Consider the following 26,961-nt stretch of genomic DNA (forward strand, 5'->3'; position numbering starts at 1 on the left):
TCTGCAGTGGTATGACATGGTCTCCCTGAACTTGGATGGACTCACCACTAACCTTGGCAGATGAGTCCAAGAGCTTTGACTTAAACATCTGCTCTTCTCTCTGCCTGAGGAGGGTTAATTAACTTCCAATAATTGCTCCTAGAACAGCTGTGTAGTCTTCCCAAGAGTCAGTGAAGATCAAATGATGATGCTTAAGTAACAAAATCTGGAGCATTCATTAATTTTATGAGAGACCATCTTTGAAAGTCTTTTGTTTATAGTCTTTCCCACGTCTGGTAAAGTTTTGGCATTTTTCCATGAGTTTTTTCCTTTTGTTAATCGCTGGGAAATAGTACCTTTTCTTTTTCTTCAGGCACCCAGTGTCAGCACTGAATGCAACTAGCTCAGGTAAGTCACTGAGAGAGTCTACAGTAGTATGCACTTGGAATATGGTGTCTCCAGTTCCTATTTATTTATTCAGCGACACAGCAGGAAGTAGGCCCTCCCTCCCTCTGAGCCTCACTTCCCTTCATTGCTGCCCCAGCAACCCCACAACGCCGATCAACCCTAACCTAATTATGGGTCAATTTATAATGACCAACTAACCTACCCGCGTACATCTTTGAACTGCGGGCTGGAAAGGGAGCAGGCGGGTAAAACCCACGCTTTCCATGGGGAGCATAGAGAGACTCCTTTCAGAATTTCAAACTCCAGAATGCCCTGAGCTGCAGTAATGTCGTCCTACCGCTACGTTACCTTGGTGCCTAATCGAAGGCAGGATGTTCTGTCATAGGATAGGGTCAGAGAAGGTTCAGGAATATGATCCCAGAGATGAAAGGGTTAACAAGTGAGCAACTTCAATGGCTCTGGAGCTGTACTCGCTGGCATTTAGAAGAATGAGGGGGAAGCTTCCAAAACTATCGAATACTGAATATTGAAAAGATTCAGTGGACGTGAAGAGGATGTTTCCTACAGTGGGGGAGCCTTGGGCCAGAGGGTACACCCTCAGAATACAAAGACATTGCTTTAGAACAGAAATGAGGAGGAACTTCTTTACCAGAGATGGTGAATCTGCGGATTTCATTGCCGCGGATGACTAGGGAGGTCTAGTCATTGGCTGTATTTAAAGTGGAGATTGAGAGGTTCTTGATTAGTAAGGCTGTCAAAGGTTACAGGGAGAAGGGATAATATATCAGCCATGAAAGAATGGTGGAGCAGACTCAGTGAGCTGAATGGCTCAATTCTGCTCCTGTCTTCTGGTCTTATGATGACAGAAGCAAAAGTCATGAGCTGAAGGAAGGCTCAGAGAGCTGCTCGATGGCTCATGAGGGAGGGAGGTGGTTGATTCAGTCTTGTCAAAGCATCAATCACAATACCATTCATCTATAGCGTAGGGATCAATGTGCCAGCTGTAAGATCGGAGTTCAAGCTCCACCTGCCTGAAGGGAGTTTGCATGTTCTCCCATGTAGCCTCACAAGTTTCTTCCGGGTGCTCTGGCTTCCTCCCACATTCCAAAAAGATGGAAGTGGTAGGGTCAGTAAGTTGTGAGAATGCTATGTTGGCGCCAGAAATACAACAACACTTGTAGGCTGCCCTCTGAACATTTTGGATGTTGATCATTGATACACAACAACCCATTTCACTGTGGTTTGGTGTTTCAAGGTGCATTTGACAAAGTTACTTTTTAATCTGCTTTTTATCATCAATGGTGCGTGGAGTTGGAGTGTTTTGGGTGGACATTACTCATTCTTGAGTAGACTTCAAAGTTCAAGGTAAATTTATTATGTAAGTATGGATTTGTTACGTATACAATGCTGAGGTTCATTTTCTTGGAAACGTTTACAGGAAAAGAAGAAATACAACAGAATTCACGAAAAACTATACATAAACAGACAAGGATGGACAAACAACTAATGTGCAAAAGAAGACAAACTGCAAAGAAGAGTAATATTGAGAATATGAGTTGCAATGATCACAGTCATAGACCATGATCACCCACACCATTCAACACTGCACATAATGAGGATGAAAGTGACTGTAGGTCGTAGAATCACTTCAGAGTAGAGTTGCATGAAGTTATTGACACCAGTTCTGGAGCCTGATGGTTGTTGGATAACAAGCCGTATGGTGTATTGGCCTTCATCAATTGTGGAATTGAATTTAGGAGCCGAGAGTTAATGTTTCAGTTATATAGGACCCTGCTCAGAGCCCACTTGGAGTAGTGTGCTCAGTTCTGGTCGCCTCACTACAAGAAGGATGTGGAAGCCATAGAAAGGGTGCAGAGGAGAGTTACAAGGATGTTGCCTGGATTGGTGAGCATACCTTATGAGAATAGGTTGAGGGAATTCGGTTTTTTCTCCTTGGAGCGACCAAGGATGAGAGGTGACCTGATAGAGGTGTATAAGATGATGAGAGATATTGATTGTGTGGATAGTCAGAGGCTTTTTCCCAGGGCTGAAATGGCTACAAGAGGGCACAGGTTTAAGGTACAGAGGAGATGTCAGGGGTAAGTCTTTTTTGTGCAGAGAGTGGTGAATGTATGGAATGGGCTGCCGACGGCGATGCTGGAGGCGGATATGATAGGGTCTTTTAAGAGACTTTTGGATAGGTACATGGAGCTCAGTAAAATAGAGAGCTATAGGTAAGCCTAGTAATTTCTAAGGTAGGGATTTGTTCGGCACAACTTTGTAGGCTGAAGGGCCTGGATTGTGCTGTACGTATTCTATGTTTCTAACTGTTCCTGAGCCTGGTGGTGTAGGGCCTTCCACATGATGATAGATTTTGTTCCCTCGTGTTATTGTAAATGTACTGAGTGGTGGGGAGAGCTTTGCCTGTGTTGGACTGGGCTGTATCCACTACAAATCCTTCATGATCTGTGGTGCAGGTCCATCTGCTCAATCACAACACATGTATGAACGAGTAGCACTTTGCCAAACAAACCAGAATTTTGATGTAAAATATCGGTTTCTGTGATAATCCCACCCTGAAGGTTGCCACTGCCACGAATGTGCCTCATACAGTGAAGGCCATCAGTGCAGTCCTAATGATAAGTCTCAGCTCGAAACATCAGCTGTTTATTTCCCTCCATAGATGCTGCCTGACCTGCTGAGTTCCTGCAGCATCTTGTGTGTTGAATCACCACAGAAGCCCTTCGTCCAAACTTTTTCAGGTGCTTAAGCCTGATTATGCAACCACTGACGTCCAGCAGACAATCTCTGAAGAGTATTGATAATGGCGGGTGTCACCTGTCTTGTAAAGACACTGCCCAGAAAAAACCAATGGCAAACCACTTCTGTAGAAAAATTTGCCAAGAACATTCACTATAATCAATCGTGATCACCCACATCCTACAACACAGCTCATAACGGCAATGATCATAGAAGAAAGGATAGTCAATCTGGCATGAGCATTATCTCCAATCATATTACTATGCACTAAATATAGAACTAATTCAACTTATAGAGAAAAGGTTACATATGTCAAACAGTTTTGGTCAAATTATAGAAAAAAGGCTTCAGGAACAGTGACCAGGGTAAAATTCTGTATCTGCCTAAGATACACAAAGCTTCACATTCCAGAATCCAAATCAAGTTGATTATCACTGATATATTGTGAAATTTGTTCTTTTTTTTGGCAGCAGTACAATGCAAGACATTAAAAAACTTAACATGTTGTATCAAAAAAAATAAATAAATAGTGCAAAAGAAAAATAATGAGGTTCGGTAATCTGATAACAAAGGGGAAAAAGCTGTTCCTAAAACATTCCTGGCTTTCCTGGAATTGCTATAAAAGAAATACAAAAGTTTGTTATTTTCTCCACTTTAACTGCAACACCAGAGGTCAGTGCTGCCACCTGGTGCTTATAAAGGGTATTCCAACAGAAGTTCTGGAGACAGATCAGAAAATCTCTGACTGATAAAGCAGTCTCTAGAAGACTCGATGGAAAATTTCTGAGTTTGTGAAAATTTGAGATCAAATCTTTCTGCAATTCTTGCTCCTCATTTCCCTGTTTAGTATTCTGTGACACATCGTGGGTTTTTTTTTGAGGCCTTAATGCATGGTGCATTGCAAAAAAAAAATTCTGGTAATCCAGCACTCTTTGGACTGTCATGATGCCAGACAAGCAGATTTTCTGGATTATTTGATGCCATTTGTATTAAAACAGCAACACACTTTCAATTCGCTTTCAGACAAGTGCAGTAGTATAATAATTTGGTTCAGTTAACCCAATAAATTTAAAAGGGAACACAGGAAACAGGGTTCTGTCAAGTTCAAAAGGAGCGTGGGATATTATGTCCAGTGCTTCCAAGGGAGCATTGGAAAACAGTACCCGATGAATTCCAAGGAATGCAGAATATGTTGCCTGGTGTGTTTAAAGGAAGCATAGGAATCATGGTCTTAATAAGTATAGAGGGAATTCTGAAATCAGAATCTAGTCAAGCAGATGTCAAATAAAAGGGATTTCTGATATTCAAAGGGAAAAGTAATAATGTCAAGATAAAGATTAACACCACATTTGATAGCAAAATCACAAGATGATTTTCGGGGAAGAGGGATGGCTAATCTCAGGAGCTATCATTTTAAGGCAATTGGAGGAAAGTATAGGGTGGATGTCAGAGGTAAGTTTTTAAACACAGTGAGAAGTGGATGCACAGCTCGGGCTGGCGCTAGAGGCCGGCACATTGAGAATATTTAAGGAACTCTTAGGCACAAGGATGACTGAAAAATGGAGGGTTATGTAGGAGGGAAGGGTTAGATTGATTTGGAGTAGGTTGAAAGATTGGCACCACAATATAGGCCAAGGGGCCTATACTATATTGTAATGTTCTATGTTATGCACTCAGAGGCCACATTATTAGGTAAAGGAATGAAACTCAGTGTGGTTTTCTGTTGCTGCAGCCCATCCACTTCAAGTTTTGACACATTGTACAGTCAGAGATGCTCTTCTGCACACACACCACTGTTGTAACACGTGATCATTTGAGTTATTGTTGCCTTCCTTGCTTGAAACAGTCTGGACTTTCTCCTCTGACCATTCTCACTAACAAGGCCTTTTCGCCACAGAACTGCTGCTCACTGGAAGTTTTTTTTTGTTTTTCTCACCATTCTCTGTAAAGGCTAGAGATGGTTATGCATGAAAATCCAGGAGATCAGCAAACCACCCTATCTGGCACCAACTAAGTCACTTAGATCACCTTTTTCCCCCATTCTGATGTTTGGTCTGAACAACAACTGAACCTCGACCAATCCTGCGTGCTTTTATGCATTGAGTTGCTGATAATTCCATTAACAAGCAGCTATGTAAGGAGACCTAATAAAGTAGCGACTGTTCTACTGTTGTTCATGTTTTATAATGACAAATAAATTAACATAACAACAGATGTAAACGGGAAGCATTGATACCCATGATGCCCTGTTTGAATGGGATTATGAGGGGGTGGTTCTGGGGACAAGCTCCCACTACTTATTAAATGCTCCCAATGGCATGTGTCTCAAATAGCCTCTGACAACCAAGTCCAGCTCTTGGCCTTCACAGGTGGCTTAGCTACTGAGACTGGTGAAACTGTTTTCCGATGACAGGAGAAGGGGCAATGGCCGGTTACTGGGGCTTAAAACCAGTCACTTCGGGCAGACGGGGCTTGTCAGCCGTGGTTGGGCAGCTCATCTAGGAGAAGGAAAACTCTGATCTCAAACCCTCGCTGCCTTGCGGCTATACCCACTTATGAGGAAGGATTCAGGAATAAGCCCCAAGGCAGAAGTTTGGAGCTGGAACCCCTAAGGCAATCTTGCATTGAGTTAAATACTGGCTGGCAACTCCTGTGATGCCGCTGATATCAAACTGTATTGGGCTCTGCCGTTCCTTTGGATTTATCAGTTGTGTGGAGAGGGGAAATTGCTACATGGACAACAGCTTGCTCTCCATATCGTACTACCCTGGCTTGCATATCCAGACAGCGAGGTTGCAACATCCTTGGTCAACCCTGACCAACGGAGGCCGCAGACAGATAAGGGAACAAAGGAGAGAGGGAATTTTTTCAGCACTATCTCAGCAGTTCATTGGATTGAATGGGATGCCTTCCAGCTGTTTATGGAGGGTCTTCCAACAGAGGTATAGTTGTTGTCCTGACATCGTGTCACTAAGCACTCCATCTCCTTCCTGTATTCCAACTCTTCATTATTTGAAATTTGGCCCATTAAGGTGGTGTCATCTGCAAGTTTGTAGATGGAGTTAGAGATAAATCTGTCCAAACAGTTGTGACTGTACAGGGAATAGTGAAAGCAGAATGCAAATGCAGCCTTGTGGGGCAGTATGGTTACTGAAAGGTCCATGAACCGATTCATGCTACCTAATTATTTTGCTCTCTTTTTAATTAATTTATTTGTTTTTAATATTCTCTGATTTTAATTAACAGTAATTTTTTATGTATTGCATTGTACTGCTGATGTAAAGCAACAAATTTTATGACATATATCAGTGATTATAAATCTGATTTTGATTCTGGATTCTATTGTTGTTTTTACTGGAGACACAGCATGGTTACGGGCCCTTCAGGCTCAATGAGCCCACACTGCCCAATTACACCCCTGTGAACAATTAACCTCTGAACCCATATGTCTTTGGAATGAGGGAGGAAACAGGAGCACCGGGAGGACGTCCGCTCTGTCAAGGGGAAAGAAATACAAACTCATTACAGACAGTGGCAGGAATTGAACCCCTGTCACTGACACTCTACTAGCATTATTCTAACCGCTACAGAACCGTGCCGCCAGCAGGATCATGTCCCTCCCTTTGACTGCATCATTATCTTCATAATTCTCCAGTTTTAGCTAAAGGTTAATAAAGACCTTGCATTGGCCTAAGACAGGGACTAGAAGTTGGCTTCAACAGCTTCCCTTGCTGCTGCTTTGCTCTCAACTCCAGGCAATAGAGCTCTTGTAAGTTTACTTTAAAGAACTTCTCTACACGATGTTGTTGAGCTTGGACAACATCCAGTAGATGAAAAACTAAACTAAACAGAGATAATTGAACTGAGATAAGGCAATTAAAATGACCAAGTGAAGGTTCAGCGCATATCTAAACTAAGGCAAGATTAATTCCAGGTTTATTATAGTACACTGAATTGTGGCTCGAGACAAAAAAAACAACTATTTCTCTTGGGGGATTGCCATTATTTTTTAATTGGCCAATTGGAACATTTTCAGCTAAAGAACATCAGTACAGAAGTTCCTTCAGGTGGTATCCTAAACCCAATTACCTTCATTTGGACACAAGTGTTCCTTACCACACCTTGTGGCACATCAGGCAGCAACACTGCTGTTTCTTTAGCATTTTTTGTTTGCTTTTTTATGAGGCCGAGTTGCTAACTCGATGCTCAACCCAGCATGGATGGCAAGTGTGTGACAGATTTGAACCTGTGACCATTCACTTGAAAGTCCAGTACAGATGCCACTACACCACTGACCAGCTAGGGCAGCAGTACGGAGTGAATAAACATCAGATCCCGTGATGGAAAGATCTCTGATGACAGGAGGAGTCGGATACCGTCCTGTCATTTGATAAGCTGCCATCAAATATTTTAGAAGGAGTCAATCTCTCAACGGTGTTGTTTAGGTAAATAAGGAAATATAACTCCCAGTGGCTAAGCTGTTGAAAGCCAGACTGAAGGATCCAGAGGGCAAAGGGAAATATTATTTTATCACAGACTCAAGAGATTAAAATGTTTATTTTACAACAGTAAGATGTGACCTGGGGTGACTGAAGCAGATTCAACAGTAATCTTGAAAAGGAAATCAGAATATATAGTCTGAAGGGAGACATTTGTTAATCCATGGGGAATGCTGTTTGAAAGTCATAGGCAGGATTGAATAAATAACTTCTTCCTGTACTATATCACACTCAACAGCCACTTTATTAGGTACACCATCTCATTAATACAAATATCTAATCAGCCAATCATGTGGCAACGTAAAAGCACGGACACACGGTCAAGAGGTTCAGTTGTTATTCAGACCAAGCTCAGAATGGGGAAGAAATGTGATCTAAGTACTAATGCCATGGAATAATTGTTGGTGGTGGTTTGAGTAACTCAGAAACTGCTGGGATTTTCATGCACAGCAGTCTCTAGAGTTTACAGAGAATGGTACAAAAAACAATAAACATCCAGTGAGCAGCAGTTCCGTGGGTGAAAAATCCTGGCTAATGAGGGAGGTCAAAGGAGAATGGCTTGACTGGTTCAAGCTGACAGGAAGGCAACAGTAACTCAAATAACCTGCACACTGTTTGTAGAGGAGCATCTCTGGACGCACAACATGTTAATCCTCGAAGTAGATGGGCCACAGCAGCTGAAGAACATGAACATATATTCTGTGGTCATCCTTTTAGTTAGCGGAGACTCCTAATAAAGTGGCCACTGTGTGTATTTGTGATTCCACAGAAAAGATCTGCAGATACACTTGCAGTTACCATGTCGAACAGTTCCCATCAATAGTGAATGAGTCCGTCCAGACATTCCATCAGGTCTTTAAAGCAGGAAAGTTTTGTGGAAAGTGTTTAATAAAAGTCAAGGTTGAAATGGAAAATATCACTTGGGAAACTGAACCAGAAAGGAAGGATGACGGAGAAACACAGAAAGTAAATTTTGGCAGAAAAACAAATAGTCTCACTGTTTCTAAAACTGCAATAATAATTGCATTTAAAGAGCACTACACTCAATGTAACGAGGGATTTGAAGGGGAATATAAACTACAATATTCTGTCAGGGCGCTGGAGCAGGGATCCAATCGCGGACCTAGTACTGTTCACACAGTTATATTAACTGAGTAACAAATCCGGAGGTGCAAACAAAGTCGGCATCAAACTTCAGGCAGAGATCAAAACGTCCAGAGAAATCCAAAAACTGAAATCGGGAAATAGGCATAGTTGATTTTCAGATGGATAGAGTACAGATACGAATGCTGGAAAGGTTCAGAAAAATTCACTGGCACAATCTGGCAACAAACAGGTGAAAACACAGGACTGAAATACACTGAGCAATAAACAGAGAGGCAGGTGATAGGTGGAGCACAATGAGACACAAGTGGCAGCAAAACGGATAATAATGAGAAACAGGTGAGGGTGGAGTAGTCAGTAATACAGGGGCCAGAGTAGAGCAGGGGTGGGGACAGGAGCACATGGCAATACAAAACCACAGACTGACAGCTAGGGGGGAAACACACACAAAAAGACAAAGTTCAACTGGAGTTACAGACATATTCTTTTCACAAGTTTAAGTTTGTCGTCATTCAACGTATACATGCATACCACCAAACAAAACAAAGTACCTCAGAGCCAAGGTCACAACACAATACATATAACATACAATACACACAAAACACTAAGATAATTTTAGCACAAATTAATTAACAAATAATGAGGTGTCTTTACATCACAACTTAAAAAGTAAACAGAATAGGTTACTGGTGCCTCATTAGCACTGGGTCCTGGATGGTGCAGGTCTCCTGTAATTGTGTACAAAATGTATTTAGCAATTTAATAACACCTATGATCCAAATTTCTTCTCACTTCCTCTGTACCCACTCTCAATTCATCTGTAATATTCTGGCATGGACAGTTGGCTACTATCATCATAAATACTATTCCTTATTGCCCAGTGAGGACATGTTCAAATATATCTGTACTGCCGTCAATGTAGTTACATCCTACTCATTATCTACATGGGAACCAAATAAATGCAGCTACGGTATTACAGAGGAAGATGACCAAATGTTAGTCAGTATGGAAGCATGATCAAGTAGCCATCAAGGGACAGCAGTCCTAAAGTGAATGAATACTTCACTTAGCAGCATTAGAGAGACTGACAAACAAACCAATCTGAATATAAAATGTAAATAACAGCCGATGAATGTGTGTGATCAGTCTGTTTGTTTTGGAACAGAGGTTGCCAGGGACAATAACATGTCTGGCCTCCAGCCAGTCAGTGATTTCACAGAGCCACCGTGCCATTACATAACCAGCTAGTCACATATTTACTCACTCCACAATCAACAGAGAAAAGAAAGACCACGCATTCCCATGAAATTTACCAAGAATAAGAGGGAAAATTCGCCTTCACTTTGAAGAAGTATTTCAACAGAACAACACAAAGAATCAAAGGAGGCGTAGAACATATGGACCCTCAAGCCTGCATTGGTGTTTCTGACTAATAATCTCAACTCCACTTTGTTGTTGGTTGCCTATTGCCCTCATTGTCCAAAAATCTATTTCAGCCTTGAATATGCAGTGCAATAGTGTGTGTGTGTGTGTGTGTGTGTGTGAGTGTGGGTGTGTGGGGGAGGGGGGAGAGGATGAATGTATGTTAGGGTACCCAAGGCTTTTGTACAGTATGTACTGTAATTTTATGTATTGCACTGTACTATTGCCACAATAAAATAAATTTCATGACATATGTGATTGATAAATCCACACATGAATCTATAGTGTTTCCTAGCAACCTGATGCCCAGGATATGATACATTTTCCAATGGGCATATGGCTTCACCAGTCCTCATAACAAGGGAAGGATTTTATTTTAATTAATATGAACAGTTTAATTGATGTGCACCAATTGAATATGCCTCAGATGAACTTATTATTGTTTATTATAATTTGGACTCTTGTAAATTTAAATCTTTCTGTTTTTCCCAAATGTCTCTGATCATCATCAGTGATTCTTCAAAGTTCTAAGTAAATATATTTTCAAAGTACATATGCAACCAAGTGGTTCATTTTCTTGTGGGCATTCACAGTAAATACAAAGAAACACAAGAGAACCAATGAAAAACCCAACTTAACAAGATGCGCAAACAACTAATGTGCAAAAGACAACAAACTGTGCAAATATAAAAAGAAAAAAACAAAATGAGCAATAAATATTGAGAACATGAAATAAAGAGTCATTGGATCAGTGCATAGGCTGTGGGAACAGTTCAGTCTTCGAGTGTCCAACTCGTGGTGGACTTAAATCTCAAGCATGCAGGTACAGCGCCTTTATGCAGGCAAAGGTACATCACCATGGCCAGAAGAGATGGAGGAGAGGACAGCTCCAAGCCAGACTAAAACGCCAAGCAATGAAAGGTCCTTAACACAGCATCTTGTTAGCAAATATACAGTTGCTGCAGAACAGGGTTAAGAACCTTAGTGCAAGATTACTGTATCAGAGGGAAATGAAGAATTGCTATGTTCTGTGTTTCATGAAGACGTGGCTCACTGCAGACATCCAGATATGTCAGTAAGAACTGAAGGCTTCTTGATGTGCAGGATGGACTGGACTGCTGATTCAGAGAAGGCAGAAGGTGGGAGTATTTGTTTCACAATGAACTCCTTGTGATGGTCATGTTGCGCTTTTTCTCCCCCACACTGGAACATCTAATGATTAAGAGCCGATCATCCCACTTACCAAGAAGGTTCTCCTCATGATCCTGACAGCAGCTTACATTCCACCGATGGCCGATGTTAATCAAGCACTCAAGATATGGAATGCTACCATCACCTAACAAGGAACAGCCCATCCTGATGCATTTCAAATCATGGTTGGGGACTTCATTCAGGCTTGCTCAAGGAAATCTCTGCCCAATTATCATCAGCACATAACCTGCAACACCAGGGGTCCCAGCACACTCAATCGCAGCTATACTGCGATAAGGAATGCCCATTAGTCCATGCCTAGCCATATTTCAGTAAATTCGATCACCTGGTTACCCTTCTCCTACTTGCACACAGACAGAGGCTAAAGAGCAAGTGTCCAGAGGTAAGGACAACAATGAAGGCAGATGAAAGGCTACAGGGTTGCTTCCAGTAGGTAGACAAGACCATGTTCAAGGTCTCTTCAGAGGATCTGAATCACTGAAGGATTGCTGACAGCTGTGGCAAGGCATAAATGCTATTACCTCTCACAATAAGGAACCAAGCGAAATAGCTGACAACAAGGCTTCACGCTCAGATGAGCTCAAAGCCTTTATGTTCACTTTGCCCATTAAAACATGGAGAAACCTTCACAAATTCCCACAGACCCCGTGGATCCTGAAATTTCAGTCTCAGAGGCCTTCAGCAGGGTGAACCTATGGAAGGCATCCAGTCTAGATGGGGTTTCTGGCCAAGTCCTAGAAGGATGAGCTGATCAAATGGCTGGGGTGCTTACCAATGTATTTAACCTCTTGCTTTGGCAATCTGAGGTACCCCCTGCTTCAAGCAGGCTTCAATTAAATCAGTGCATCAGAAGAACGTGGTAACCTGTATCAATGACCATTATCCAGTAGCACTTACATACACAGTGATGGAGTGCTTTGGGAGGTTAATAATGAAACATATCAATTCCTGCCTGAGAAGTGACTTGGATCTACTCCAATTTGTACAACAGGTCTACAGCAGCTGCCATTCCATTGACTCTTCACTCAACACTGGAACATCTGGACAACAAATACACATACATCAGGATGCTCTTTACAGATTGCATTCAATGCTATCATTCCTTCAAAAGTAATCAATAAGCTTCAAGTCCCTGGCCTCAATATCTCCTTGAGCAATTGGATCCTCAATTCCCTCACCTGCAGATTGGCAACTACCTACATTTCCTCCACAATCTCCATCAGCACAGATATATCATCCTACTCTACTCACTATATACTTATGTGTGTGAGGCCAAGCACAGCTCCAATGCCATATTTGCTGAAAGTTTGCTGCTATCACCACTGAATGAAAGGTGGTGATGAATCAGCATATAGGAAGGAGATTGAAAACTTGGCTGAGTGGTGCCAAAACAGCAACCTCACATTCAATGTCAGCAAGATCAAGAAACTGATTATTGACTTCAGGAGGAGGAAACTGGAGATCCATGAGCCAGACCTCATCAGGAGATCAGAGATAGTGAGGGTCAGCAGCTTTAAGTTCCTTGGTGTTCTCATTTCAGAGGATCTGCCCTGGGCACAGCATGTAAGTGCAATCACAAAGAAAGTATGGCAGTGACTGAACTCCTTTAGAAATAGGCAAGAAAAGATTTCTAAAACTTTGACAAACTTCTACAGATGGGTGGAGGAGAGTATATTGATAAATTATATCATGGCCCGATATGGAATCACCAATGCACTTGAATGGAATATGCTACAGAGTGTAGGGGATGCAGCCCAGTCAAGTATAGCCCCCTCCACCAGTAAGAACAACTACACAAAACCCAGTTACAAGAAAGCAGCATCCAACATCAAGGACCCCCACACCTAGGCCATGCTTGTTTCTCACTACCGCCATCAGGAAGAAGGTACAGGAGCCTCAGGACCCACAGCATCAGGTTCAGAAATAGTTATTACCCCTCAACAATCAGGTTCTTGAACCAGAGGGGGTAACTTCACTCAGTTCTTCTTGTCCTATCACTGAACTATTCCCACAGCGTATAGACTTTCTTTCAAGGTCTTTTCATCTCACACTTTCAATACTTATTGCTTTTCCTCTCTCTTTTGTATTTGCACAGTGTATTGTCTTTTGCACATTGGCTGTTTGTCCATTCTGTTGGGTGTGCTCTTTCATTGATTCTACTGTGTTTCTTGGATTTACTGTGTATGCACATAAGAAAGAGGAACCGCGGGGTTGTATATGATAACATGTACGGACTTTGATAATAAATTAACTTTGAATTTTGAATTTGCAAAAAGTAGATAAAGATCAGGAGTAAATATAAAGAGAATATCTGTTCGCTGTTGTCATAAAATAAAGGATTTAACCTTGAACTACACATTGAGTCAGAGTTGAAACTCTTTTTCCTCCTGCATGAAATAATTTTTTCTGTGTGTATTTTTAGAATTGTCTGTTATATTTAGCTCCAGTTGCCAAGGTTCATATTTTTTTTCTTTTCAATATTGGTGCAATATTTCATTGACTATTATTGTATTCTGGATTGATTGAGTGTGCCCACAAGAAAATGAATCTCAGAGCTCTGTATGGTGACATATATGTACTTAGAAAATAAATTTACTTTGAACTTTATTGCAGGAACAGGAAAATCAGGCTAACATAATTAGAGCACTCCTTACAAACTTTGCTTCCAAACAGGGAGAGGTTTCAGATGTTGGAATCTGGAACAAGAGACAGGGCTGGAAGAACTCAATGGATCAAGGAAGCCAAAAGGTGCAGAATAACATTTCAAGCCGAGACTATGCATCAGGAGTGAGAGGGAAGAGGAACAATTGCCAGTGTAGAGCAGTAAAATGTGGGGGAGAGGGAGCTGTAGATGGAACAAGAGCCAATATGGGATATTGGAACAAAGTGCGGGGTGGAGATGGGAAAGATTAAGGGAACAAAAAAATCAGGTGAATAGATTTGTTTCTGCATTTCCCATATTGGTCCTCAGAACTCATAAAACCAGAGAGGAAGTAAGTCGGCTCCGATAGAAAAAGTAAGAGGAAGAAGAGGAAAAGAAAGAGGAAGGGCAAGAGGAAGAAAGCAAAGAAGACTTTTGAAGGATGCATTATAGAAACACGTGGAGCCATACAGCACTGCAGCACAAAGGCCCTTTGGCCCATCTAGCCTATGTAATCCAGCCAGGGTCAGCAAAGTGAGACCACAGATGTGCAACTCAAGACTTATTACAAGGCCATGAATTTGGTATATGGCATTTGCCAAACAGTTTTTGATTCTGAACTTTGAAATCCATTTTGACCCCAGCTGTGTGGTTCAATGCTGTCATTCTAAGAGTTTAACAGGGCAGAATGTTCCATCATTGTGAGTACAAAGATGCGCCCACCTCAAAAAGCTACAAAACTCTATTCCAGAAACAGTGGCTTTATTCTTCAATTTGAAATGTTTTCTCACATGGAAACTGTCCATCAGTTTAAATCAATCCTTCATCATAATGCGAGTCATTGTCATCCTTTAGATTTTATATCCACGATTCACCATCAACACAACAGTGCGGAAAATGGACCTTTTTAATGAGTATGAGATAGAATAGTACATCTTGGTTTCAAAACAGCTCCATAATTGCTTTCCCATATATATTTTTTTAACTTAAGTTCATTGTATCATAGTTCAAGAGCAGGGCGCGTGAAGGGTCTTGGGTCATGGAATCATTTTTGCCTATTGCTTCACATACAACAACTGCAAGAATTAAAGTCACATAAAAGAATGAGTTATACTGTCACATCAATCAGAAGAATAATTATGTAACATTAACTCTAACTGCACCCAGTCTGACTTATATTGATAGGAAGATAAGCAACTTTTACATTATAACCTTTACATTTTACCTTTAACAGAGCTCCTAGCTTCACAATCAGCCAACAGAATATGACATTTATTGATTTCAAACTACATTTTTTTCTGGGTGGGGAAGCCCTGAAAATAATAAAAAGCATTTTTCCAGAGGACAGAATTTACTGAAGGCAAAATGATGACTGCAAAAAAAAAAATTGATAACTTCATTTTAACCCAAACATTTCAGGAAACAGCTTGCCTGTCAGGATTAGAGAAATCAGATTTATTATCACAGACATACTGCATTATGTGAAATTTGTTGTTCTTGTGGCAGTCATACAGCACAAAGACATAAAGATCTAAAACCTACAATGATAAGTAAATAATGCAAACAAGAGGGGATAATGGGCGCGATGGTAGTGCGGCGGGTAGCATGACCTTATTGCAGCTCAGGGTGTTCCAGAGTTTGGAATTCAATTCCAGTACTGTGGTAAGGAGTTTGACGAGTCTCCCTATGAACTGTGTGGGTTTCCTCTGGGTGCTCTGGTCTCCTCCCACAGTCCAAAGACTTATTAGATAGAGGTCAATTGGTCATTGTACAGTGTCCTGTGATTAAGCTAAAGTTAAATAGGTGAGCTGCTGAACAGTACAAGCTTGTTGGGTCAGAAGGGCATGTTCCGTGCTGTATCTCTAAATGAACATAAATAAAAGTGCTGCAAGAAAGTGAAAAAACTGTGAGGTAGTGTAAAAGGGTTCATTGCCCATTCAGTAATCTGATGGCAGAGGGGTAGAAGCTATTCCTGAAATTTTGAGTGCATGTCTTCAAGCTCCTGCACCTTCTCCTTCATGGTAGCAATGAGAAGAAATCATGTAATAGGTGATGAGGGACCTTAAGGATGGATGCTACCTTTCTGAGGCATCGCACTGAAGGTGTCCTTGATGTTGGGGAAGCTAGTACCCATGATGGAGCTGGCCGAGTTTACAAATTGGTGCAGCTTTTTCTGAACTTGTGCAGTAGACCCTCCATACCAGATGGTGATGCAACAAGTTTGAATGCTCTTCATGAAACACCAGTAGAAATTCTACAAAGTCTCCTCAAATTCCGAATGAAATATAGCCACTGTCTTACCTTGTTTGTAACTAGATCAGTTTGTTGGGCCCAGGATAGATCTTCAGAGAAGCTGATGCCCAGGAACTTAAAACTGCTCCCCCTTTCCAATGATGATCCCTCATTAAGGACTGTTGTATGTTCCCTTAACTTCCCCTTACTGAAGTCTACCATCAATTCCTTGGTCTCACTGTTGTTGAATGCAATGGTGTTGTTGTGACACCACTCAACCAGCTGATCTATCTCACTTCTGTATGCCTCCCCATCACCATCTGAAATTCTGCCAACAATAGTTGTGTCATTGGCAAATTTATGGGTGGTGTTTGAGCTTTGCCTAGCTACACACTCATAGGTGTAGAGAGAGTAGAGCAGTAGGTAGGCATGTATCCTTGAGATGCGCCAATCATCAGTGAGGTGGAGGTATTATTTCCAGTCCACACTAACTGTGGTCTACTCGTGAGGAAAGCAAAATCTATTTGCAGAGGAAGGTACAGAGCCCAGGTTTTGGACCTTGTTAATTAGTACTGTGTGTATGATTGTGTTGAATGCTGAGCTATAATCAATAAACATTAGCCTGACACAGGTATAGCTATCGTCCAGATGATCCAAGACAAATGACAGTTGGGTAGCCTCCAATCTGATAGCATTAACATCAATTTCTCAAACTTCTGGTAACGCCCCCTTCACCATACCCCATTCCCATTTCCCATTCACCTTATCTCCTTAACTGCTTATTACATTCAATGCCTAGTGAAACAATGCCAGGTGATGGACGTGTGATGGATGGCTCGTACCCTGGCAGGGGAGATAAAAAGCGAGTCAGCTGAGACACAGGAAGACACACCACGGGACGCTGAAGGAGCATTGTGCACCCATGCAAAGGCGGGGAATCGGAGGATCAATTCAGGGGAATCGATCAGAGGCTCACAGTGTGAGAAGGCAGACCAGTGGGGACTTGTGTGTGTGTGTCCACCCTCGCCTGGGTGGCAGTCTCACCACTGAAGAACAAATTGGCTGGGAACCGAGGGGTCACAGTCAGAGACCACAACAGAACAAGATGACAATGGAAGATTTGCCTGCTGCAACTGCTCACCTCTCTCTCTCTCTCTCTCTCTCTCTCTCCCCCCCAATGGTACCACAGCAACTACCTCGACGTAAACTGTATTATCTTAAGACTATTCATTTATCCCTAGACTTTGATAGAGCTTAGTTTTGATTTATATTTCCACACTTCTGTATATATCATTGCTAACCTATTTTATACATATATTTGCATTTTATTGTACTGTATTACTTAGTTTACTCATAAACACTTAGTTACAGTACCACCAGGCTCCAACGTATCATTCCATTTCTGCTGATTTGGTAACCTGGTCACAGGGTATGTGACAAATTGGGGGCTCATCCAGGATTTTAATTTCAATTTGGGGGGCTGTTGCATTGATTGGGGTAAGTTCCCTTATTTAATCTAGTGTGGAAAGACAGCAGAAATTGACATCAATAAGTTTCTGAAGGAACCAACCTCGGAAGCCTTAGAGAATGCCAGGAGGTTGGAATTGCTGAGCATTGCAAAATGGTGAAAACTTTCGACAGTGAAACAGACAATGAGGAAGTCAGAGGTACAGAGAACAATAGCCACATATTATGTATCCCAGGAGGTGTTTCAGGTAGAGGAGTTGGGGCTGTTTCCCAAAAATAAACCTGACGGGATTGAGTTTCAGCTTCAGTTGGAAAGGTTAAGAATAGAGAATAAGGAGAGGAAAAGGGAGGATGAGTTCTGCATAAAGAAGTTGGAGGTGGAGGAAGCTGAAAGGAGGAGAGAGGGAGAAAGAGAAGAAGGAAAGAGAGTGAGAAGACAGGGAGAAAAAGGCAGTTTGAGATGGATAGGTTATGAGCATTGCAGGCAGGGGGACACGTGGTGGACCCAGTCAGGGGGTCCAAGGTTAGTCAGGAGGTTAAGTTGGTACCCCCATTTGAGGAGATGGATATCGATAGGTACTTCCTCCGTTTTGAGAAAGTTGCTATGAATCAGGACTGGCTGAAGGAGAAGTGGGCTGTTCAGTTACAGAGTGTTTTTAAGGAGAAAGCTCAGCAAGCCTATTCGGCATTGTCTGTGGATGAGGCTAAAGATTATGATGAAGTAAAAGGGGCTATTACTGAGGATTTACGAGTTGGTGCCCGAAGCATATAGACAAAAGTTCAGGGACTCAAGGAAGCAGTGGAATCAGACATTCACGGAGTTTGCATACAAGAAGTGTGTGCACTTTGACCGTTGGTGCGCTGCAGAAAGGGTGGAGGAAGATTTTGACCACCTGAGGGAGTTGATCCTAATCGAAGAATTTAAAAGTTGTGTTCCGGATTATGTCTGGACATACCCGAATGAGAAAAAGATTAAGTCCATATCAGAATCTGCCAGGTTAGCAGATGAATCCGCCTTAACCCATAAGGCAAAGTTTTCCCCAAGTAAGAGCTACCAGAGAGGTAGTAGGGATGGTAGAGAGAGCCCACTGGCTAAAGCAGAGAATAAGCTGGGGACTAGTGGAAAGGGTAAAGAGGATGAGAAGCAGTCTGGAAGGAAGTTTCACAGCTTTACATGTTATAATTGTGGAAAAGCTGATCACATAGCGCCTCAGTGTTTCGCTCCCAAAGGAAATACAGGAAAAGGAAAGACGATGATCCCGACTGCCTGTATCAAGCCAACTGAAATGCCGTTGAAGGAGGGGGAGTCAAGCCGAGTTCAAGAAAGAAGGATGTGAGAAATTTCTTTTGACCGGGTTGGTCTCTGTGAAGGAGGGGTCAACCCCAGCGCCAGTGAGAATCTGGAGAGACACTGGGGCTTTTCAGTCCCTAATCCTAAACAGTGTGTTGGACTTCAGTGCTGAGACCGAGACTGGGGACATGGTGATGGATGGGGTTGGAAAAGGGACTGAGGCAGTACCGTTGCATTAAGTATTTTTGAAGTGTGACTTAGTGTCCAGACCAGTCACAATCTGGGTGCGGTCTGCACTCCCGAGACATGATGTGGATGTCTTACTCGGGAATGATCTGGCAGGGGAGGACGTGTTCCCAACAGTTCAGCTCACGAGTAAGCCTGTAAGTGCTGAGGACCCGCCCACAGAACCTGAAGTCTGTCCCACCTGCGCAGTCACCCGGAGCATGGCAAAAAGGGCCGCTGAAAAAGGCTCTGAGGTAGCTGCAGCAGACGTGGATTTAGCTGAAACGGTTTTACTGTCCCTGTATCAGAAGGGGTTAGAGGATCATGAAGAGGAGGAGAGAAAGGGGGACAAGACAGATTTATTGTTGTCAAGGAAAGAATTTGTGGCTGAACAGAGTAATGATGAGAAACAGATGTGGCAGCTGCAAGGTCCAGTGTTGGACGCTGATGATTTATGTAGCTTGAAAGGGCCGTTTGCAGTTGAAGAATTTAAGGAGTGTGTTCCCGATGATGTAAGGGCATTCCGAAAGTAAAAGGATGCCTCTACCTTGAGGGAGTCTGCTGGGTTAGCAGACGAGGTTGTTTTAACCCGCAAGGTTGAGTTTACTCCAGATGGGAGATTCCCAGAGAGCAGCTGGGAGGATCAGGGGAACTTGGAATTTGAGACTGGGACCGGTATTGGTAGCTTAGAAGAGTCCCGATTGCCTGTGTTCAGGATGTTGAGGTACCTGTCTCAGGAAAGGTCTGAGATATCTGACTTGGTTAAAAAGGAATGCAGTCCTTTTGGGTCAGATGGACTTGCTTCAGTGAGTAAGGAGTTAACCTGTCACCAGTGGAAAGTGGGAATTCTCAGTCACTTGTGTTAGAAGGTTTTCTAAAAGTTAGTGATGAGATGAAAGCTGTTGAGGTGAATATTATTGAAGATAAAGGGAAAAGTATTGTCCCTGGACTTTTGAATAAGGAAAATTTAAAGTCTGGATTGGTTTTAGAAGCATTGACCATGCTGAAGGGACAATGGGTTGGTAACAAAGTGCCTGCTAGTCTGTTACATTTTGATTTGAAATTTAAAGATAAACAACTTGGTGATGTTCAAGTATGTGATTTGGAGAGGCAAAACTTGAAGTGTTGTTTTAACCAAGAGGGATCACCTGCTGGTGTTATTATAGGAATTAATAGCATTAAAGATCCTGAAGAAAAAAATTAATGTCCTGCTTGAAATTAATGAGTTGTCTGGGAGTTCAGAAAATGGGCTTAGTCTGCAAAACATTGGTGATAAGCTAGCACCTGTGAAGGGAGTCTGTGAAGGGCTTCTCCAGGCTGGTAAGTAAGCTGATCATGTGAGGGTTCAGTGTTCTGTGTCGAAGCGGAAAAGGGACAATGGTTGATCAAACGCCACTTTGAATAACAGGATCTGGTTTTGCAGGAATTTGACTTTTTTTGTGACAAAGCTTGTGAAAGATAAAGACAATATTGTGGCAACCCACTTTCTGCGCAGGCGAACCGGCTCACAAATAGCCAGCGCGCGGGGGGAGACTTTGGTAATGCACCTCTGACATCATTTCTGCCCGGAGAGGGAGGGCGCTAGGGATTTAAATACCAGCACCATGAAGTTTGAATAAACTAGTTTGAAAAGGACTTACAGACTGCAAGCCATTATTTCAGCGCTGTGTGTAGCACATCGCTACATTGGTGACCTCGACGGTCCAAACTGGATTTGGACCAAAGATGACCGACTCTTCATCCGTTCACGCAGTTTCGCTAAAACTGCCGACTTTCTGGACGCTGCAACCATGCGTGTGGTTTAGCCAAGCAGAAGCCCAGTTCCAGATTCGGCAGATATCCTCTGATTCCACGCGTTACTACCACGTGGTGAGTGCCTTTGACCAGCAGACGGCCACCCAGGTTGCGGATTTCATACAGTCGCCCCCGGAAGAAGGCAAATATGAAGCATTCAAAGCACTGCTCATTGGGACCTTTGGCCTCTCACGGCGTGAGCGGGGTGCCCGCCTGCTGCGCCTGGACGGTTTGGGAGACAGACTGCCATCAGCATTGATGAACGAGATGCTGTCCCTGGCTGACGGACACAAGCCCTGCCTCATGTTCGAGCAAGCGTTCCTGGAGCAACTGCCCGAGGACATACATCTGCTGCTGGCCAATGCAGATTTCAACGACCCCCGGAAGGTGGCAGCCCTGGCAGACGTGCTGTGAAAAGCCAAGAGGGAGAGCGTGGCGTCCGTTGGTCAGGTTACCAGGCCACGCGCCCAACAACGGACCAGACCAGGCCTGGCAGGGGAGTGCACACAACACAGAGGCAGGAGTGAGGAGGACAGTGAACAGTGGTGTTTCTACCACCAGCGGTGGGGCACAAAAGCCCGCCGTTGTCGCCCGCCCTGCAAGGGCCAGGGCTAGCTGCCGCTAATGACTATGGCGACAGGCCACCAGAACAGCCTCTTTTACGTCTGGGACAAACAGTCGGGACGCCGCTTCTTGGTCGACACCGGAGCGGAGATTAGCATCTTGCCCCCGACGGGGTACAACACCCGCAACAGGAAGCCAGGACCCACCCTGAGGGCCGCAAACGGCAGCACAATACGGACCTACGGCACCCACACAGTGCAGCTGCAGTTTGGCGCCAGCTGGTTCATGTGGGACTTCACAGTGGCCGCCGTGGTCCAACCACACCTGGGGGCAGACTTCTTGCGAGCTCACAGCCTGCTGGTCGACTTGCAAGGGAAAAGACTGGTACATGCTGAGACTTTCCAGATGTTCTCCCTGGGTGAGCCAAGTTGCCGGCCCCACACCTGGACTCCATCGTGCTGTCGGACAACGACTTCACCAGAATCCTGGCAGATTTTCTATCGACTCTGGCACCGCAGTTCACAGCAGCCATGCCCTGACACAGGGTAAAGCACCACATCCCGACCCAGGGACCACCCCTCCACGCCCATGCAAGAAGACTCCCCCTGGAAAAGCTCCGCCTGACGAAGGAGGATTTCAAGAGGATGGAGGAAATGGGGATCGTACGGAGGTCCGACAGCCCATGAACCTCCCCCCGCACATGGTGCCCAAAGCAGCTGGGGGTTGGAGACCATGCGGCAACTACCGCAGACTGAATGAGGATACCTCTCCAGACTGCTACCCTGTGCCGCACATACAGGACTTCGCAGCAAACCTGCATGGGGCAAGAATCTTTTCCAAAGTAGACCTCGTCCGGTGACACCATCAAATCCCGGTGCACCCTGAAGACATCCCAAACAGAGGCTGATCCAGACTGTGGACATTGGGGGGTGTATCGCCGGTTCTGGGGTGGGGGGGTTATGTGGCGACCCACTTTCTGCGCAGGCGAACTGGCTCACAAATAGCCAGCGCGCGGGGGGAGACTTTGGTAATGCACCTCCGATGTCATTTCCGCCCGGAGAGGGCGGGCGCTAGGGATTAAATGCCAGCGCCGCGAAGTTTGAATAAACTAATCTCGAAACAACTTACCGACTGCGTGTCGTTAGATAGATAGATACTTTATTCATCCCCAAGGGGAAATTCAACATTTTTCCAGTGTCCCATACGCTTATTGTAGCAAAACTAATTACATAAGTATTTAACTGAATATAAATATGATATGCATCTAAAGTCACCCTCCCAAAAAGCATTAATAAATAGCTTTTAAAAAGTTCTTAAATAGTTACTAAAGTGCATTGAGTGGTAACTTAAGCTCAGTACTAACCCCGGCACTTTAACATGTCTTGCCCCTGGTGGTTGAATTGTAGAGCCGAATGGCGTTGGGGAGTAATGATCTCTTCATCCTGTCTGAGGAGCATTGCATTGACAGCAACCTGCCGCTGAAGCTGCTTCTCTGTCTCTGGATGGTGCTGTGCAGAGGATGTTCAGGGTTTTCCATGATTCAGCACTGTGTGTAGCACATTGCTAAAATATCATGGTAGATTGACTGTTTGAATGTTAAGTTTCAAAGTGAAATATAGATTAGTATTTGTATATGCTTCTGTAATGTGCTAAATGGTAATCACAGATGTATTGCTTTATATACTGTAATGTACACTTAAGTTTAAATTTTCCCTTCGTGAAAATCTCTTAAAAGGGAGGGGGTGTTATGTACCCCTAGGGTCCATATTTTCTGTGGACAACCACTTTAAAATATCGGGAGAATGAGTCTGGCTTTTGGACACTGTTTGTGCTGCTAATGAGAGAGAGAGAGAGGGTGGGGGGGGGGGGTGGCACCCAGAGCAGATGTGAGAGAGAGAGAGACAAAGATTTAAAGTTATGGCTCCATGGATGATTAATTACTTTTGCTCCAAGGACACTTTGCCTGCTTGTGAGCATTCCTGCTGAGACAGCGAAACAATGCCAGGTGATGGACGTGTGATGGATGGCTCGTACCCTGGCAGGGGAGATAAAAAGCGAGTCTGCTGAGACACAGGAAGACACACCACAGGACACTGAAGGAGCATTGTGCACCCACGCAAAGGCGGGGAATCGATCAGAGGCTCACAGTGTGAGAGAGCAGACCGGTGGGGGCTTGTGTGTGTGTGTCCACCCTCACCTGGGTGACGGGCTCATCACTGAAAAACAGTCTGGCCGGGAACAGAGGGGTCACAGACAGTGACCACAACAGCACAACAGAACAAAACGACAACGGAAGGTTTGCCTACTGCAACTGCTCACCTCTCGCTCTCTCTCCCCCCCCCCCCCACCAACGGTACCACAGCAACTACCTCAACATAAACTGAACTGAACTCTGCACCATCATAAGACTATTCATTTACCCCTAGACTTCGATAGAGCTTGGTTTTGATTTATATTTTCACACTTCTGTATATATCATTGCTAACCTGTTTTATATGTATATTTGCATTTTATTGTACTGTGTTACTGAGTTTACTAATAAACACTTAGTTACAGTTCCACCAGGCTCCAACGTATCATTCCATTTCTGCTGATTTGGTAACCCGGTCATGGGGTACGTGACAATTGGAGCTTCTATATCAGGCAACCTGTCCCTCCATCACTTGTATATCCACAGAAATTTGTAAGAGAAGTACGGGCCAAGCTGAAACACCTCAAACTCCCGATGAAGAACTGTTAGCATGCCTTCTTCTTGATTGCACTGATGTGCTGAGCCCAGGATAAATCCTCTGAGATGTTGATGCCCAAGAACTTGAAGCTGCTCACCCTTTCCATCAATGACCCCTCAGTGAGGACTGGTGTGCGTTCTTCCCATTTCCTGAAGTCCACAATCAATTCCTTGATCTTGCTCAAGTTCAAAATTACGTTGTTCAAGTTTATTGTCAGCTTACTGTACATACAGCATACTCAGCCAAATGAAACAGGGTTCCTCCAGACCACGGTACACCCACAAAATATGTATCACACACAGCACGTAAAACAAAGTATCACCATAAATATGCATGTATACTGCAGCATAGGTAAGCAGTAAAGAGTACAGTCAGAAGTAAACAGTTCACTAGTCTTGTGATAGGACCTCTGTGGTGGCAGGGTATTCATTAATCTCACAGCCTGAGGTCTGGTGGTCGTAATCCTGATGCTCCAGTACCTTCTTCCTGATGGTAGTGAGTCAAAGTGATTGTGAGATGGATGGTAGGGATCCTCAACAATGCTTTGTGCTCCTCATAAAAAGAACACTCCTGGTAGATGTCACAAAGAGGGGGAAAGGACTCACCAGTGATCCCATTGGTTGTTTTTTCTGTCCTCTTTAGGGTCTTACAGTCTGATACCTTGCAGCTTCCACACCACACAATGATGCAACCAGACAGAACATGCCTCAATCTCCTCAGAAAGCGTAGACTCTGCTATGTTTTCTTGATTATTGAAAAGGTGTTGTGGGTCCAGGTTATATTGTCCATAATGTGCACACCAAGGGAATTTGTGCTTTTCACTCTCTCCACGGCAGAGCAAGGGAAAGGTCTTGGCCTGTGCCTTCCTGAAGTCTACAAAAAATTATTTTGTCTTGCCCATGTCAAGACTCACGTTGCAGTCAAGCTTTTGACAAGTTTCTCTATTTCCTCTCTGTACACCACATCATCATTGTTGCTGATGAGCCTAACTACTGTTGTATCATCAGCGAATTTGATGATGCTGTTTGAGCTGGATCCAACTGTGCATAGTGAGTTAGAAGTGTGAACAGCAGTAGGCTGAGCACACACCCCTGAGGGGCACTGGTGCTCAAAGCAAAGGAGCTTGACACATTGCTGATGTTTAGAGGAAGGTTGTTGCTGAGTCACCACTCAACCAGTTGATCTATCTCACTCCTCATCACTCTCTAAGACCTACCAACAACAGTAGTATCATTGGCATCTGAGCCGTGTTTAGTTACAGAGTTGAGTGTGTAGACAGAGTAGACTGTACACTTCCCTGAGGTTTGTCCATGTTGATAGTTAGCGAGGTGGAAATGTTGTTACTGATCTGCAGGACTGAAGTCCAGGAGGCTCAGGATTTGAACTGAGGGAATGATGGTGTTAAATATTGAGCTCTAATCAATAAGCAGTGGCCTGTTGTATGCCTTGTGTCAACCAATGCTGATAACAAACTCAAAGAAATGCAACAATTGTATGGAGCTGTGCGAGAGGAAATTTAAACAAATATTTTATATCCATCTTAGTGCTGGACAAACAATGTTTACTGTAATAACTGACTTACCAGTACCAATAATTGCCCCCAGTCTTGAAAAGCTGCCTTAAATTAGTAGTCTTGAAAGTAAGACGACCTACAATGGGAAAAAATGCGAAAATATTCTTGAATATTCAGGAATCTGTGCACATCTTTTCCCTGAAGGAGTCACAGAGTCGCTGAGTTATAGAGCACAGAAACAAGCCTATTGGATCAATGTTCATGCTGACCAAGGTATTTTCCTGAGCAAGCTCCACTTGACTGCATGTTACTCAGATTCATTATCATTGACATACGCTCAGTAGTGACTGTATTAAGAACCACCTGTAGCTACTAAAGTGGTCATTGAGTGCACGGTCATTGTATTCTTTAACACAGGTGATGGTAAGGAATAAACAGTTGTCGTTTTGGCCCGAGGCCCTTCATCAGGAATGGAAAGGAAGGGGAAAGAAGCTGGGAAAGGTGACGGAGTACAAGCTAGAGGTGATTGATGATGGGGAGCATTGAGATTGCATCACCATCAGGGAGTTAGGAAGGAAACTGAGAAGCTCGACCTCAAGTGTAGTAATTTTGGGATTGCTGCCTGTGCTACGCAACAGTAAAGATAAAAGTAGAATGAGGTGATGGATAAGTGCATGGCTGAAGAACTGGAATAGGGGTCTGGGATTCAGATTTCTGGATAATTGGTACCATTTCTGGGGCAGGTGGGACCTGTACAAAAGGAATGGGTTGCGCTTGAATCTGAGAGGAACCAATACTCTTGGGGGCAGGTTTACAAGACCTATTGGGAGTAATTTCAACAAATATAGCAGGGGTTTGGGAACCAGTATGATAGAGCTGAGGATGAGCCAGCAGTTTTACAAGTAGATGATGGGTGTAACATAAAAGTAAGGAAGGACAAACCAATGACTGGGTACAAATGCAGACAGAGCATAGAGTTAAATTGTACCACAGAGGCAGAATTCAAAAAAGCAAAGAATGCACGGCTGAATACACAGTATTTAAATGTGCGTAGCATTCGGAATAAGGTGGATGAACTTGCGGCGCAATTAGAGATTGGTCGGTATGATGTTGTGGGCATC

At 43.5% G+C, this 26,961-nt stretch overlaps 1 long non-coding RNA gene across 1 annotated transcript in view; it reads right to left on the minus strand.

The window, feature by feature from the left end:
* The window catches only part of LOC132390886 (uncharacterized), a 210,691-nt gene extending 187,691 nt beyond the window's left edge, over positions 1 to 23,000 (minus strand). Inside the window, exon 1 of the long non-coding RNA XR_009511043.1 lies at positions 22,962 to 23,000. This is a non-coding gene — a long non-coding RNA (uncharacterized LOC132390886). The remainder of the gene's footprint in view (positions 1 to 22,961) is intronic.
* Positions 23,001 to 26,961: the final 3,961 nt, after the last annotated feature.

The sequence above is a fragment of the Hypanus sabinus genome, chromosome 3, assembly GCF_030144855.1.
Source record: "Hypanus sabinus isolate sHypSab1 chromosome 3, sHypSab1.hap1, whole genome shotgun sequence".
NCBI classification, from domain to species: domain Eukaryota; kingdom Metazoa; phylum Chordata; class Chondrichthyes; order Myliobatiformes; family Dasyatidae; genus Hypanus; species Hypanus sabinus.